This window comes from Lithobates pipiens, unplaced genomic scaffold (assembly GCF_037356315.1).
Source record: "Lithobates pipiens isolate NorthernLeopardFrog02 unplaced genomic scaffold, aLitPip1_a1.2 Scaffold_28, whole genome shotgun sequence".
NCBI lineage: Eukaryota > Metazoa > Chordata > Amphibia > Anura > Ranidae > Lithobates > Lithobates pipiens.
Window position 1 is genome coordinate 209,744,574 of NW_027507789.1, and position 16,863 is coordinate 209,761,436.

At 43.3% G+C, this 16,863-nt stretch overlaps 1 protein-coding gene and 1 long non-coding RNA gene across 3 annotated transcripts in view; both read left to right on the forward strand.

Annotated features, from left to right (window-relative positions):
* The window catches only part of LOC143934938 (uncharacterized), a 109,068-nt gene extending 106,072 nt beyond the window's left edge, over window positions 1–2,996 (forward strand). Inside the window, exon 5 of the long non-coding RNA XR_013263442.1 lies at window positions 2,664–2,996. This is a non-coding gene — a long non-coding RNA (uncharacterized LOC143934938). The remainder of the gene's footprint in view (window positions 1–2,663) is intronic.
* A 3,027-nt stretch (window positions 2,997–6,023) lies between these two features.
* PDYN (prodynorphin) overlaps window positions 6,024–16,863 on the forward strand; it is a 59,861-nt gene continuing 49,021 nt past the window's right edge. Inside the window, exons 1-2 of one of the 2 annotated variants that reach the window (XM_077460428.1) lie at window positions 6,024–6,514; window positions 7,457–7,583. The gene's annotated coding sequence lies outside the window, so the exon portion shown is untranslated. The remainder of the gene's footprint in view (window positions 6,515–7,456; window positions 7,584–16,863) is intronic. The other variant, XM_077460429.1, reaches the window with a different exon arrangement.

Here is a 16,863-nt window from a genome sequence, read left to right on the forward strand (position 1 = left end):
GGGAAAAAAAGGACGCAAATTTTGTTTGGGTACAACATTGCATGACCGCGCAATTACCAGTTAAAGCAGCGCAGTGCCAAATTGTAAAAAGACCTCTGGTCATTGACCAGCAAAATGGTCCGGTCTGAAAGTGGTTAAAGACCTAGCATTAGATACAGCGGGTAAAATAAGTATTGAATACATCACCATTTTTCTAAAGGTGCTATTGACATGGAATTTTCAACACATGTCGGTAACAACCCATGAAATCCACATATACAAAGACCCCAAAACAAATAAGTTCAGAAATAAAGTTATGTGTGATAAAATGGAATGACACAGGGAAAAAATATTGAACACATTAAGAAAGGGAGGTGCAAAATGGCATGGAAAGCAAAGACACCAGCTGAAATCTATCAGTAATTAGAAAAAAATCCTGCCCCTTATCAGTGCAAATTAATATCAGCTGGTTCAGTACTATTTGATGGCCTATAAAAAGGTGTCCCATTACCAAGGTGTCAGACAAGAAACTTCTCATGATGGCTAAAAGCAAAGAGCTCTCTCAAGACCTTGCAACCTTATTGTTGCAAAACATACTGATGGCATTGGTTACAGAAGGATTTCTAAACTTCTGAATGTTCCAGTGAACACTGTTGGGGCCATAATCTGGAAGTGGAAAGAACCTCATTTCACCATAAACCAGCAATGGCCAGGTGCTCCTCGCAAGATTTCTGACAGATGATTGAAAATAATTATCAGAAGAGTTGTCCAAGAGACAAGGACCACTTGTGGAGAGCTTCAGAATGACCTTGAATTAGCAGGTACACAATAATTAATGCACTCACCCGCCATGGCCTGTATGCACGCTCACCACGCAAGACTCCATTGCTGAAGAAAAAGCATGTTGAAGCTCGTTTAAAGTTTGCCGCACAATATTTAGACAAGCCTGTGACATACTCGGAGAATATAGTCTGGTCAGATGAGACCACAATTGAACTCTTTGGATGCCATAATACACACCATGTTTAGAGGTCACATGGCACATCACCCCAAAAACACCCCCCATACCATCGTTGAGGTTTGGAGGTGGGAACATCATGGTGTGGGGCTGTTTTTCAGCATACAGTACTGGCAAACTGCATATCATTGAAGGAAGGATGAATGGTGATAAAAATCTGTTGCCATCTACCAGGATGATGAAGATGAAACGAGGGCGGACATTTCAGCAAGACAATGATCCCAAACACAAAGGAAACTCTCAGTTGGTTTCAAAGAAAGAAAATAAAGCTGCTGGAATGGCCCAGCCAATCACCTGACTTGAATCCAATAGAAAATCCTATGGAAAGAACTAAAGATCAGAGTTCATAGAAGAGGACCACACAACCTTCAAGATGTGAAGACAGTGTGGAAGAATCGGCCAAAATCACAGCTGAGCAAGGCAATCGACTCGTTTCTCCATACAGGGGGCGTCTTGAAGCCGTCATTACCAGCAAAGGATTTTGTACCAAGTATTAATGAATCTCAGTTAGCGTGTTCAATACTTTTTTCCTGTGCCATTTTATTTTATTACACATAACTTTATTTCTGAACTTATTTGTTTTGGTGTCTTTGTATGTATGCATGGCATGGGTTGTTACCGACGTGGTGAAAATTTCATGTCAATGGCACCTTTAGAAATATATTTACCTAGAAAAATGGTGACGTGTTCAATACTTACTTTACCCACTGTATATGTTATGAGAATGCATGCTTTGTGATGTGTAAGTGTAATATTTTCAGGTATTTATTACCTATTATTACTACTTCTCCTGACAATGTGTTCATGTTCATCTGCTGTTCTCTTCCAAAGGTTGGCACCATCTTTGTTTCAAGGTCAGCATCTACTTCTTGGCCTGAGATGCCAGGTCTGATATGACACAGTCATGTAGATCCTGGCACCTGTGCAGTTCCTGGCTGTGATCACCCGAAAACCACCTCCATCGCAATATATGCAACAAAATACAGGAAATCGCCCCGGGACTTTTAAATGAGGTGAATGCGGTTAGCCAACAATTGGCAGAGTAAATGCAGTCTCAAAATTTACTAAAATTGCCATGCCAATGTAAACAACATGAATCATAGCCAAGCCACTAAAAATGATACATACAGTAAAAAAAATGCCATTACACGTATAATGGTATAAAATGTAAATTGCAAAGTATGGAAAGTAACCAACGCGTTTTGCAAAGGCCACACTCGCTTCATCAGGGGTAGATGAGTGTGTAGTACATCTGTTGGGGTAAGTCCTGGGGCAATTTTCTGTTTTTTGTTGATCACAAATGTCTGACAAAGATCAGCCCCTGCTGCAGCCTTTCTACAAAGTTACACATTCCTGGGGGAAAGGAGACTGAGGAAATGTTTCTGTTGCCTGCAGTAGTTTTATGACATCATCCAAGCCTATCAGCCTAGGCAAAGTTACTGACTGGAGCTCAATGACTTATTTTTTATTGATAAAAGGTAAGTTTTTTTTTTTTTTTTTTTTTACAAAACTTTATTATGTCTAGCTACCCCATTATATTGTATGTAGAAGCATAGTTGGACACCTGGCACCTACAGGGATGCTGTTATAGGTATCTATCACTTTTAGGGGTTTTTATTAATAATATAAATAATAAATAAATAATAATAATAATTTTATTTTACAGGTATCCACAGAGCCACGCAGTAACAGAATTCATCATTATAATACTACTCAATACTATGAGAAGGAGGGGGGGGAGCGTGTTTGTACAAAACTCTTCAGTTCGGTACGTTGCCCAGGTAAAATGTCAGGTGGCATCGCTTTGGCAACATGTACGAATGTCGAGTTAATGTGGTATCGTCGCAAGGAGTGCCGTGTGTAAAGAAACAGTGGGTAGATATAGACGGTGTAGACAGGCTGGAGTAGGAGTAAACAACAAGCGCAACAAATAGAACATTTGGTGAATTAGAATTAAAGAGTACCTGCCGCTGATATGCAAAAGCATAGCTCCCAATTGTCCCTGATGTCAAGGGACTGTCCCTCATTTGAAGCAAAGTCCCTCTGTCCCTCTTTCCTCCTCATTTGCTTCTCATCTTGGTGTGATCTATAGAGTTGTATATAAAATACACTATTTATCTTTCAACAAGTGGTTACCAGTGCTAAACCCTTTAGACAGTTTTATAAATTGCTGCATTTGTAGACTTCAAAAACCAATATAAAGGGTTCGTAATGGTAAAAAAAAAAAGCACTTGTGGGTTCAATCAATCATTTTTTTTGTATAATTGTACTTTGGGGGGGGGGGGGGGTAGGGGTGCCCTGTGCCTACAAACTTTTGCTAAGGCTGGGTTCACACTGCGGCATCGAGCGGCTCACAGTGGGGGTCCTGTGTGTCCCTGTTCACTGATTCAGGTGAACAGGGACTTAACAGCTGGGTGTTTCTGTCCACTCCCTCCTATGTACTTCTATAAAGATGATCACTGATTGATTTAATTTTATTTAAAAAACGTGCACCTGGGAATGGGAGGGAGGATGATGCAGGGTGTGTGCTAATGAGGTCAGCTGGTCAACTCCTTCCTGTGTCATGACCTAAAGTCTGATCAGGAAGAAAGACATTACTAATGGAAACATCTGGAAATGTGGATTAGGACAAGAAAAGTAAGTGACTGTAGATTTAATGGAAAGCTTTAATATTTTTTCAAAAAAAGTACATTGATGCATAGGGGAGCTGGAATTTAGAAAAAAAGGTGAACTTACCCTTTAAAGTAAAAAAAACCTTTGAGGTGCACACAATGTGTCTCGAGATCGAGCCTAGGGTTGCCATCTCATCCCTTTAAACCCAAACACATATGATTTCATACCTCCCAAATTTTTGAGATGGGAATGAGGGACACCTATCAGCAAAAGTATGCAGACATAGGACACACCCCTTACCACGCCCCCTCAAAGGAGAATTGTACAAAAAACAAGATTGGTTAAATCCACAAGATTGAGCGGCACTTTACCGTAGTTTTACCGGTGCTATGCGGCCACTAGCGAGGCAGTTTTAACCCCCGAAAAAGGGTTAAAACTGCCCTCAAAGCGGCGCTTTGCAGGCGGGTTTTCAGCGCTGCCCCATTGTTTTCTATGGGAAGTGGCGCTTTAGGAGTGGTAAATACACCGCTCATACAGCGCTCCAAAGATGCGGCTTGCAGGACTTTTTTTGACCGTCCTGCAAGCGCACTGCTCTAGTGTGAAAGCCCTCCGGCTTTCACATTGGAGAGACAGCAGTGGCTACTTCAGGGCGCTTTGAAGGCACTATTTTTAGCGATGTAGCGCCTGCAAAGCGCCCCGATGTGAAAGGGGCCTTACCACTACTATTCCTTTATATTGGCTTTTGGAAATTACAAATGCAGCAATTTAGAAATCAGATGAAAGGTTTAGTACTGGGAAACACTTTTTGATAGATAAAAAGTGCATTTTATATACATCTATACAGGCATACCCCACTTTTAAGTACACAATGGGGTTTAGCTGGAAAGTGCAAAATCAGGCTCACTTCTGCATAGAAACCAATAAGCTTCCAGGTTTTATTACCAAAGCTTAAAGCGGAGGTCCACCCTAAAGTGGAGCTTCCGCTCATTGGAATCCCCCCCCCCTCCGGCGCCACAATTGACACCTTTCAGGGGGGAGGGGGGTGCAGATACCTGTATAGTACAGGTATTTGTACCCACTTCCGGCATAGATATCCGCAGAATCTGCGGATATTTACGCCACTTCCTGCGGGTCCCCCGCTGTCTGCTGGGAAACACACGGATCCTAGAGACAGCGGGGACCATCCTCATTGCGCAGCGCGACTCGCGCATGTGCAGTAGGGAATCGGGAAGTGAAGCCGCAAGGCTCCACTTCCTGATTCCCATACCTAAGATGGCGACGGCAACACCCGAGAGCCGATCAAGAGATCGGCTTCGGGTGCCGACATTGCGGGCGCGCTGGACGGGTAAGTGTCCTTATTTTAAAAGTCAGCAGCTGCATTATTTGTAGCTGCTGACTTTAAAAAAAAAAAACGGCGGAATTCCCGCTTTAATTGAACAAGCTGGGGTTAGAAGCTCATTGGTTTCTATGCAGAAGTGAGCCTAATTTTGCACTTTTCAGCTTTAGTAAATAAATCCCATTGTGTACTTAAAAGTGGGGTATGCCTGTTTAGATCAGACCAGAATGAGGGACAAATCAGGAGGAATGAGGGACGGAGGGACATTGCTCCAAATCAGGGACAGTCCCTCAAATTCGGGGACATTTGGGAGCTATGTGATTTACACAGGTTCTACGGCTAATTAAATGCAGATAAGGCACCAAGTGAGTTTAATTACCACCGTAATCAGCCACACAACCTGTGTAATTAATATGTGTTTGGGTTTAAAGGGATGAGGTGGCAACCTTAATCGAGCCTGCATGGGTACCCTCCCTAGAAAGCTTGCTAGGGGGGCTACTCAAAGGCAGCAGGAGCCAGGAGCACCAGCAGGGGACCCCAGAGGAGGAGGATTGGCGCTGCTCTGTGCAAAACCATTGCACAGAGCAGGTAAGTTAAAGATGTTTGTTATTGTAAAATGAATAGAGATCATTCACTTTAAGATGCAAAATGTCATCACCAGAGTACCTGAGAAATATAGTTAGCCCATGGCTGGTCGGCATAATGACCACTTGGTCAAATATTGAACCACTGAGAATTATTATAGGGACAGCATTGAGCCCATTGACGGCACTCGTGATTGCGCACAGCTTGTAATATCTCTGTGCAATGGGTACAATCCTGCTGTCCTCTCTTTAAATGGAGGAAATTAAATTGGGTAACTAGAGACAAATAAGTCATATTTGTCTGTTACCTGAGTAGCAACACACCTAGTGGCAGGTTCTAGCATTTTGGAGGATGGGTAGATGTGTTCTTACCTGTCACCTGTCTTCAATCCATTGTTGACATCCAACCATACCGGGAGGGGGGGGGGGACCGAGGAAGGTGACAGGTTGTGATTGTTTGTTAATCTTCCACTTTGCAGTATATGGGTACACATGTTTGCACGTTTGCAGACATCTCCTTGCCTGGGTGCCTTCACCCCTGATTTTATTTTTGGATGATTTCATCTCGACTGTAACTATTTCTATTTTGTGCATACACATCAGTAATTTCTCAGTTGATTTTGCATCATCATATCCCATGGACTGTTAAGAATGAACCAACGTGTTTTTTTTTTTGTTTTTTTCGATAAGGTGAGTGTAACAGATGATGAAGAAGCTGAGAGTTTGCAAGGCACGTGAAATGCAGGTTTTTGCACTGATTCCTGAGGAGGGGGTCACCATCCAAGCCCCTCCCTACGCACCTCCCATCACATAAGTAGTTGTGGAGAGTCTGATGTGCAGATATCAGAGCCAGGAGGACCTGCGAGTGATTGTGAAGAGTTGTCATCACTCTCTGCACTGCCTAAACCCCCCCCCCCCCAAGAAAAAAAAAAAAAAGGAGACGGGGTCCTCAGCTACACCTGGACAGCATCATCTGCAAAACAGGTAACTGCATGAAACTAGAAGTGTGACTTTTTGCACATTTTACAGGTTCTCAAACACTTTAAATTTAGCCGGCACCCTGAAAGAGGTCCTGCCAAAATTGTTTGTGACCCCCTAGATATTATTTGAACGGGGGGGGTCTTCTAAGGCTGGATTCACACCTATGCAGTTTTAGTGCTTTTTTTCATTTCGGACTACAGTCCATTTAACATGGTTTCCTATGGAACACGTTCTGTAGTGCAAATCTGCAAAAAGCACTAAAAATGCCATAGGTGTGAATCCAGCCTTAAACTGGTCCTAGAAAAACAATATATGTTTGCAGTTTAAAAGTGGATATCTCCTCTGAACAACTGTCCTGTAACAATTGTTTGTCCCCAACCAAGTCTCTTCAATTTGGATGAACAGGCATTTAAAGGATCGTTCCTTTATAGTGAGGAAAAGAGAAATTCTTGAAGAGTGGTAGAAATTTCCTGGCACGTCTGAACTCTCTCGAGGGGACACAATAGAATTATGATGTATCTGAGTAATCCTTTATAATTACCAATGCTCTGATCAGTTGCAAAGGTGCTGAGAACCTTGTCATTTTTAAATATTATCTCTATTCAGCTACCCTAATTAAAATCAATTACAATTCAAAAGGTGGGGAGGAAACCGAGTGCATGACACACCATCTCATACATTAGTGTCACATTGTGTCACCGGCACAACAATAAACTTGCATCCGTATGCAGCGCACCCCCTTCCGCATCCAATTCCACAATTAGCAGTCCCACAATAACACTAAAGTTCAGCGTTTTAATGTGCAGGTCTGTTGAACCTTGTAAATTTACGTTACACGGTGCCTTTTCTGTGCATCGCAAAAAAAAAAACACTGGCAAAGCAAAGAGCCACGCAGCTCTGTGTTCAAAGCTTCAGAACTAATTGTCTGCTTCTCTGTTTTCTAAGGATTGGACCATTCCAAACAAAAGGAAAGTGGATTTCCGCAACAAAAGGGGGTGTCTGAGGACTGAAGATCCCTGGAGACCAGCGTAAATAAAAAAGAAGGGGATTGCGCAAAATACCTAACACAAAGGTAATCAGTCATTTGCAAATTCATTTAAGAAAGCAGTGTACAACATGAATGTGTTGCTAGTAGCAAATAATTAGCTAGACCCATTTAATCATGGGAAGAGTACCACTTCTGATTGGTTTAGTTATAATGAATCAGCCCCGAATTGTTAAATACATTTTAGACGCTTAACTTTGTGGCTACTGTAAGCTTATTCTTTATTTTTTATAGTTTGTCTGGTGTTTAATTCTTTCCATCCATATCTATAGATAGATATATCTATATAGATATCTAGATCTATCTAGATAGATAGATAGCTCTATATAGATAGTTAGCTCTAGATCAGCCTTTCTCAACCTTTTCAACACAGAGGAACCCTTGAAATAGTTCTCCGGTCTCAGGGAACCCCCTGCTAAAAGTTAGAAATCTACAACTCATGATACATTAGTGTAATGGTCAGTGGGTGGTCCTTACACTTGTGGTCCTTGGGAAGAATTACCTCCTTAGCCCCTGTACACACGGTCGGACGTTCCGACAACAAAATCTGTCGGATTTTTTCCAACGGATTTTTGTCCGAAACTGGTGTTGCATACACACGGTCGGACAAAGTTGTCGGAAAATCCGATAGTTCGGAACGTGATGACATTATTTCGTTACGACGGGACTATGTTCAGGCTAGTAGCCAATAGCTTTGGTCTAGGAATTTGATCTGCGCATGCGTGGCACTTTGTCAAATCGGAATTCTCTACAAAAGATCGGACAAAGTCCGATCGGATCATGTTGTCGGAAAATTTTATATCCAGCACTCAAACTTTGTTGGTCGGACATTCCGACGGAAAAGGTCCGATGGAGCCCACACGCGATTGGATTATCCGACAACATGGTCCGATCGGACATTTTCCGACCGTGTGTACAAGGGCTTACAGATAGCTAAAAAGATCAATGTGTGAGTGGGAACATATCTCAGAGGCAGAAATTGCCCAATGCTGAAGGAACCCCTAGCAACCTCTGGAGGAACAATAGGGTTCCACAAAAAACCCTGGTTGAGAATCACTGATCTAGATAGATAGGTATATAGATAGCTAGAGCTAGATAGAAGATCTAGATAGTAGCATTATCTGTTACAATTTTGTATTGTACTGTGTAACTATGCTTTTAAATGACAATAAAAATGTTTGAAAAGAAAAGATCTAGATAGATAGATAGCTATAGATGTATATAAATGACCATTGGGATGGTCTGATTGCATTGCACTTGGAGGATACCGACGTGCTGCTCACCCCGTTTTTTGTGTGTGTGTGTGTGTGTATATGTATATTATATATATTATATAAATATTGTAGCAAGTGATTTCTACAGGGCTCATTTGCTGTCCCAACACCCAACTTTCCTCTTTTCGTAGCGCTGGCTTGGGATGGGACCGGCCATGGCAGATTTTTGTTATATAATTTTTGTTGAATGGTAGCTTAAAATTATAAGACCTACCAATGTTGACTTAACACGGTTAGAAAATCTGAAGATAAATTTAGTCCAATGAGCGATCTGCCGATTTTTCTGATTGTTAGTATGCTGCTTTTGACAGCCGATTACGAATTTTCGGCAGACAAAATCTGGATTTGCAGGCTTGACAATTTTTGTCTGATGTGACAACTACGTCCGATTTTTTATTTTTTTTCATTAGTACAGTTTTCTGACCAAAAAAATAAATCAGAAAAAGCAAGACTAGGCATGCGTAGAATTGAAAGAACACATACAAAACAATTCAACACATTACGTCACATCTGACGTTGAATTCTGTCGTCAGAAAATATTCTGATGGTGCGTATCCTCTTCATTTCTGATTTGAGACTAGCATCAAACAAATAACTGATGAAAATTCATCCAATAATCTGACCATGTGTACAAGGCTTAATACCCCATACACACTTACACACTATTAGATTTTCTGCAGATTTTGTCTTCAGACTTACCAAAACCATGTACTGCCTGATTGCGTGCAAATTGAAACTCTTAAGGTTTGACCACATATATTATATGGTTTTGGTAAATCTAAAGACAAAAATCTGCAGAAAATCTAATAGTGTGTATGGGGTCTTAGGGAGAGATTTTCTAGAACTGGTGCGCACAGAATCTGGTGCAGCTGTGCATAGCAACCAAACATCTTCCAGGTTTTCTTGGCAAAGCTTACTTGAACAAGCTGAGGTTAGAAGCTAATTGGTTACTATGCACAGCTCCACCAGATTCTGTGTGCACCAGTTTTAATAAATCTCACCTTTGGTGTCTTAAAATATACATAAACCCCAACACTATCTCATTGAAGCTGGTAACATTATTTTCAAAAGATGTTTTTAGCCTTATTAACAGTGCAGCCATAGGTGTGCCCACAGGATGTGGCAGATGTGCCTGGGAACACTCTGATTGCTCTGTGTTATGCAGATTCCACCTGCTGCTTGGCTGCAGAGAAAGGGACTGGGGATTCTCTGTCCTCAGTCCCTTTCTCTGTTTCAAAAGTAAGACATAGACCCCCTGATATTTTACCAAAGCCCCCCTCCCCCCATGGGGCTCCTAAAACAATTTAATTATTGTACAGAAAATATTGTAAACAATAATAAAACAATAGAATTGTAAAAAAATAAAATTAAAAAAATAAATAAAAATAAACTACTGATACCAATCTCAGCCCTACTGACACCGCCCACAGCTTTACTGACACTGCCCATTGCCCTACTGACATATGTGTGTGTGTGTGTGTGTGTATATATATATATATATATATATATATATATATATATATATATATATATATATATATATATCTCAATGTGTGTGTGTGTGTGTATGTGAGCTTTGGGATGCACATCCTAATGCAATAGGTTGCGCACACCTTTACAGGCACTTCCTATTATGGGGTGACAACATTCTGTCCCTGTCTACAAACTGTGCTCCAACATTGTCACCCTGTCAACACAGGCTTCTGATGTAAACTGCAAGTTGCTTTTTCCAAGCACATGGGGGAGATTTACTAAAACTGGTGCACACAAAATCATTTTACAAGCAAGTGAAGATCACTGAAGTAACGGTAACTTCAAGGGACCATGGGCAACGGCCAGGAATGGTATATACATGGTTACAGAGGTCTAAGCCAGACTATTGTAACCACAGTTATGCTCATAGGTTTACATACCCTGGCAAAATTTATGATTTCTTGGTCATTTTTCAGAGAATATGAATGCTAACACAAAAACCTTTCTTTCACTAATAATTAGTGTTTGGCTGAAGTCATTTATTATCAATCAACTGTGTTTACTCTTTTTTAAATCAATAAGTTCTTAATACCGTGTATTATCCCTTTTAACATCAATGACAGCTTGAAGTCTTTTGTGGTATTTGTGGATGAGGCTCTTTATCTTCTCAGATGGTAAAGCTGCCTATTCCTCTTGGCAAAAAACCTTCAGTTCATGTAAATTCTTAGGCTGTCTTGCATGAACGGCACATTTTGGGATCTCCCCAGAGTGGCTCAATGATATTGAGGTCAGGAGACTGAGATGGCCACTCCAGAACCTTCACTTTATTCTGCTGTAGCCAATGACAGGTCAACTTGGCCTTGTGTTTTGGTTTATTATCATGTTGGAATGTCCAAGTATGTCCAATGCGCAGCTTTCTGGTTGATGAATGCAAATGTTCCTCCAGTATTTTTTGATAACATACTACATTTATCTTGCCATCAATTTTGACCAAATTTCCTATGCCTTTGTAGCTCACACATGCCCAAAACATCAGTGATCCACCTCCGTGTTTCACAGTAGGAATGGTGTACATCACATCATAGGACTTGTTGACTCCTCTCCAAATGTAGTATTTATGGTTGTGGCCAAAAGCTCAATTTTGGTCTCATCACTCCAAATGACTTTGTACCAGGAAGTTTGAGGCTTGTCTCTGTGCTGCTCTGGCTTATTGTGGCATTGCATAGTAATTGCTTTCTTCTGGCGACTCGACCATGCAGCCCACCTTTCTTCAAGTGCCTCCTTATTGTGAATCTTGAAACAGCCACACCACATGTTTTCAGAGAGTCCTGTATTTCATCTGAAGTTATTTGTGGGTTTTTCTTTGCATCCCAAACAATTTTCCTGGCAGTTGTGGCTGAAATTTTTGTTGGTCTACCTGACCGTGGTTTAGGTTCAACAGAACCCCTCATTTTCCACTTCTTGATTAGAGTTTGAACACTGCTGATTGGAATTCTAAATTCCTTGGATATCTTTCTATATCCCTTTCCTGTTTTATACAGCTCAACTACCTTTTCCCGCAGATACGTTGACAATTCTTTTGCTTTCCCCATGACTCAGAATCCAGAAACGTCAGTGCAGCACTGGATGAAAGATGCAAGGGTCTGTCAGGAGTCCAGAAACTCATTGACTTTTTATATACACACACACACACACACACACACACACACACACACACACACACACACACACACACACACACACACTAATTACAAGCAAACAGATCACAGGTGAGGATGGTTACCTTTAATAGACATTCAAACCCCTTTGTGTCAACTTGTGTGTGTGTGTTATCAGGCCAAAATCACCAGGGTATGTAAACTTTTGATCAGGGTTATTTGGGTAGTTTCTGTTGCCATTATGATTTAAAAAGAGTAAACACAGTTGATTGATAATGGATTCAGCCAAACACTAACCATGAGTGAAATAAATGTTTTTGTGTTTATCATTCACATTCTCTTAAAAATGGCCAAAAAATCATAAATTCTGCCAGGGTATATAAACTTATGAGCACAACTGTATGTAAAAATATACCATACCTGGAATTCTTTAAGTCTTCACTGGTTTACACATGCTCTAAGTTGGTGACTGACTAATTTGTGATGTCAGAACCAAGATGGCAACTATGTGGCTTGCCCCTTTAAAAACTAAATTGACAATAATAAGGTCCCTTGTTTTGATTGACCGGTAACAAGTGAAATCTGAATCTGTGCAGTGAAAGGTGGTTGGTCATTAGAGTTCCTACACTATGCATATTGTTGCCTTGTTAGCACATCTATTAGTAAGTCCACTCAAAACAAATATTTCAGTTATGATTGCAGAGAATTCAAGTGATTTGCCCATTGAAGTCTTATTTGCTTTGGACATTCCAGTGAGAGGATCTCCTTGCCTTCTTATCCTATCTAATGTAGGCTATCTGGTCTCTAACAAAGAGCCCTTAAGAGTCAGTGAGCCCAAAGATGATATTTTAATTAAAGGTGGAGCTTGGTGGTCAGAGCTCAACCCTGTCCACCAGGGAGATTTGCATGTTGTAGCTTCTCCTGTTACACATCCATAATTTAAAAAAAAAAACGAAATCCAGCAGGGGTGGTGGGACCAGTTCATAATGGGAACAGCAGGTGTACAGACTCGGAAACTCGGCAAAGGGATGGCGGGAACCCCTCATAATGGGCACAGCAGGTGTACAGACCTGGGAACTCAGCACAGGGATGGTGGGAAACTGCCATTCTGCTCCTGGACAGTGAGGTGTGAGGTTGCTTGTTCCTTAGCTCTTGTGCTTCCAGAGACCAAAGGCTACAGTTGCATCCCTGCACCAGGAGGGATGCTTGATCCTGGGAAGGACCCTGACGGAGGCCCCCTGGATAGGCCTCAGCCTGAGGAAAACACTGGGCCTGGCCCAAGGAGAGGTGAGTCCCTATCTGCCTTTAGACGGAGGATTGTTGAAGCGCTGAAGTGGATTGAGAAAGAAGAAGAGAAATTGGTAGCTTTGAAAGCTGAATTTAAAGCGGGAGTCCGCCGGGACTCCGCGTTTTTTTTTTTTTTTTAAAGTCAGCAGCTACAAATACTGCAGCTGCTGACTTTTAAAATAGTGACACTTACCTGTCCAGCGCGCCCGCGATGTCGGCACCCGAAGCCGATCTCTAGATCGACACTCGAGTGCTGCCGCCGCCATCTTGGGTATGGGAATCAGGAAATGGAGCCTTTCGGCTTCATTTCCCGGTTCCCTACTGCGCATGCGCGAGCCGCGCTGCGCAATGAGGACGGTCCCCGCTGCCTCTGGGATCTGTGTGTTTCCCAGCAGGCAGCGGGGCACTTGCGGAAGGGGGCGGGCACTTGCGGAAAGGGGCGTAATGTACGCCCCTTTCCGCAGAGAGCTAGCCCGGAAGTGGGTGCAGTTACCTGGATTATCCAGGTAACTGCACCCCCCTCCCCCCTGAAAGGTGCCAATCATGGCGCCGGAGGGGGGGAGGAATCCGATGAGCGGAAGGTCCATTTTAGGGTGGACCTCCGCTTTAAGAAGAAAAGGCTGGTTTGTGCCAAAGTGTTCAGCAAGAAGAAACCGGCTCTGAGGCCTGAGTTGAAGGACTTGAAGCAAGTTGTGCGGAAGCAAAAAGAATTTGAGAGTTTTTTGAAGGAGAATAGTGAAGCATTTAAAGAGAAATATAGAAATGAGGAACGGTTTAGCCAAATGAGAAGAGGAGCCGCTTCCTGCATGGAAAGTGACCCAATCAGTGAGGAGATGCAGGTACCGGCAGAGTGAGCAGAAAGTGAGAAAATGGGCCCAGAGGATAAGCCCAGCTCTTCCACATCTCAGGCATCTGCTGAGCCCTCAATGGCAGAGGCCTCTGTCCACCTTCCTCTGCAGCAGCAATGTGGAACATCTGAGCAGGAGGTTGAGGAAGGTACTGGCATGCTGAAGTTTATCACTGAGCTGGAATCCGCTTTGGGTGCAGCTTCCCCGGATGATGATGAGAAGATGGATATCGTTTTGGAGAGAGCAAGATCCACCATGAAGTCTGCAACAATTGGGGGAAAGTCACATCCCACTGTCAGCCATAACATTGCAGAAGTAACAGCACAGCAAGCAGGTACACAGTGTGTGCAAGATGGTGGTGTGAATTTAATAAAAAATGGGCTTGCTGAGGGTTGTAGTGCTAGGGGCAGTCAGCCCAGGCCCATAGATAATGTCCAACATACAATACCATCAGATTTATCTGTTGAAAGCAAAGCTTCAGATTTAAAAGAAATTGGTGAGAGTGTTGGGGATAACTGTCAGCTTCAGTCTGCAGAGAGGAGCGCCATAGTCAATGCAGTGACTTTGCCTGGACCAGACACAGTGGCTGTTGCTGAGAATGGAGGAGAAGATGCTGGGAGCAGTAGTGCTCAACTCTCCAGTCTGCAGTGAACAGGACTGTGCTGGAACCCAGGTAAATTCTGAGTGTTCAGAGCAGAGGGAGAGGTCGGGTCTCACCTCTGTTAATCCAAAGACTGCTATCCCAGCTGAATCAGCTGGTTTGATAATGTCTAAGGAGAAGACTGCAATTACTGGTGCTGTAAGAAAAACCTATGCTGGTGTTCCTGCTACAGGATCTGGGAAGTGGGAGCAAGCAGGGAAGGAATATGGAAATGTTTTATCTTCTATCCTCAATGTTTTTAACCACTTGCTTACTGGGCACTTAAACCCCCCTCCTGCCCAGACCAATTTTCAGCTTTCAGCGCTGATGCACTTTGAATGACAATTGCGCGGGCATACAACACTGTACCCAAATGACATTTTTATCATTTTTTTCCCACAAATAGAGCTTTCTTTTGGTGGTATTTAATTACAGCTGGGAGTTTTATTTTTTGCTAAACAAACAAAAAAAGATGCAAAAAAATAAATAATCATGTTTAATAGTTTGTTATAAAATTTTGCAAACAGGTCATTTTTCTCCTTCATTGAAGTGCGCTGCTGAGGCGGCACTGATAGGCTGCATTGGTGGGCACTGATAGGCTGCACTGATAGGCTACACTGGTGGGCACTCATAGGCATAGTTAAGGCGGCACTAATAGGCACAGATAAGGCGGCACTGATGGGCAAAGATGGGCACAGATAAGATGGCACGGATGGGTGGCACTAAGGGGCACGGATGGGTGGCATTAAGGGGCACTGATAGGTGGCACTGATGGGCGGCACTGATGGGCACTGGTAGATGACACTGATGGGCACGGATATGTGGCACTGGGGTGCAGCACATTTGTTGAGGCAGATTGTGGGCACTGCTGGGTGGCACTGCTGGGTGGCACTGTGGGCACTGCTGGGTGGCAATATGGGCACTGCTGGGTGGCACTGATGGGGGGCACTTATTTTTTATTGAGGTGGCACTGGCAGGGGGCAGGTGGGCACTGGTAGAGGGCAGGTGGGCACTGGCAGGGCTGGCCGTGATCGGCTCTTTTTTTTTCTCCTCGCGCTGTCAGCGCGAGGAGGAATAATAGCCAAATACCGGCTCCGTTGTATCACATGATCAGCTGTCATTGGCTGACAGCTGATCACGTGATAAGGGGTCGGGATTGACCCCTTGCTCGGATCGGTGATCAGGCGAGTCTCATAGACTCGCCGATCACAGAGCGCGCCCCTCAGGGGGCGCGCAGGCCGCTCGTGCACGGGACGACGTCAATAGACGTAGTCCCGGCAAAGGAGGTCCACGCTGTAGCCGTCATCGGCTATAGCGCGGGTCTCAAGTGGTTAAAGGGAGGAATGTTGTGCAGCTTTAATGGGAAGGTGAAGGACTTCCTCTGCATAGCAGGGCAGCGGTGGATACAATTCTGCAGATGGGGTTTAGGTCCACAGATCTCTACACCCTGATCAATCCGGCAGATTCCTATGAGTACGATTTGTCCTTTATCCCTCTGGAGTCTTTGGACATATTTTGGGAGAAATATGAGCACATGTGTAGGGGATTGTAACATTACAAGGTTCAATCTATGCAATATGGTGGGACATCCTTACAGTCAGTGTCCTGAGGCAATGCACAACAAGCCTGAGCTCATGAGAGAGTTCTTCTGCCTGGACATGGAAGAGGCTCAGAGCTCAGCAGCTGGAGAGCCTGTGATTCCATCTGAGTCTGTGCCAATACCCAATATGTCTGTGTCTTCCCAGTCTGTGGTGCCCCAGTCTGTGAATGTGCCTAGTGTTCCCATGTCTTCCCAGTCTGTGTGTTTGCCTAGTATGCCCGTGTCTTCCCAGTCTGTATGTAAGGTATCAGTTACTGAGAACGTGTCCAATACTTCTGTGTCTATGTCTTCCAAAATTGCAGAGGCAGCAAGAGGTGCTGTGGCAGGTGTGTCAAGTGTGGTGACAGTCCCTCCCCTCGGACGCTGCAGGGTTTCTATTGAGGATCGTGGGGTGCAAAGGAGTGGGGAAAATGGCAAAGAGGCTGGCCTGGTGATATATAAGGGAAGGGAGAGTTTCCAAGGATGATATAGCGTGGTTGGATGATAGAAGGAGGAAGGGCAAAAGAAGGAATAAAAGGGGTTCAATT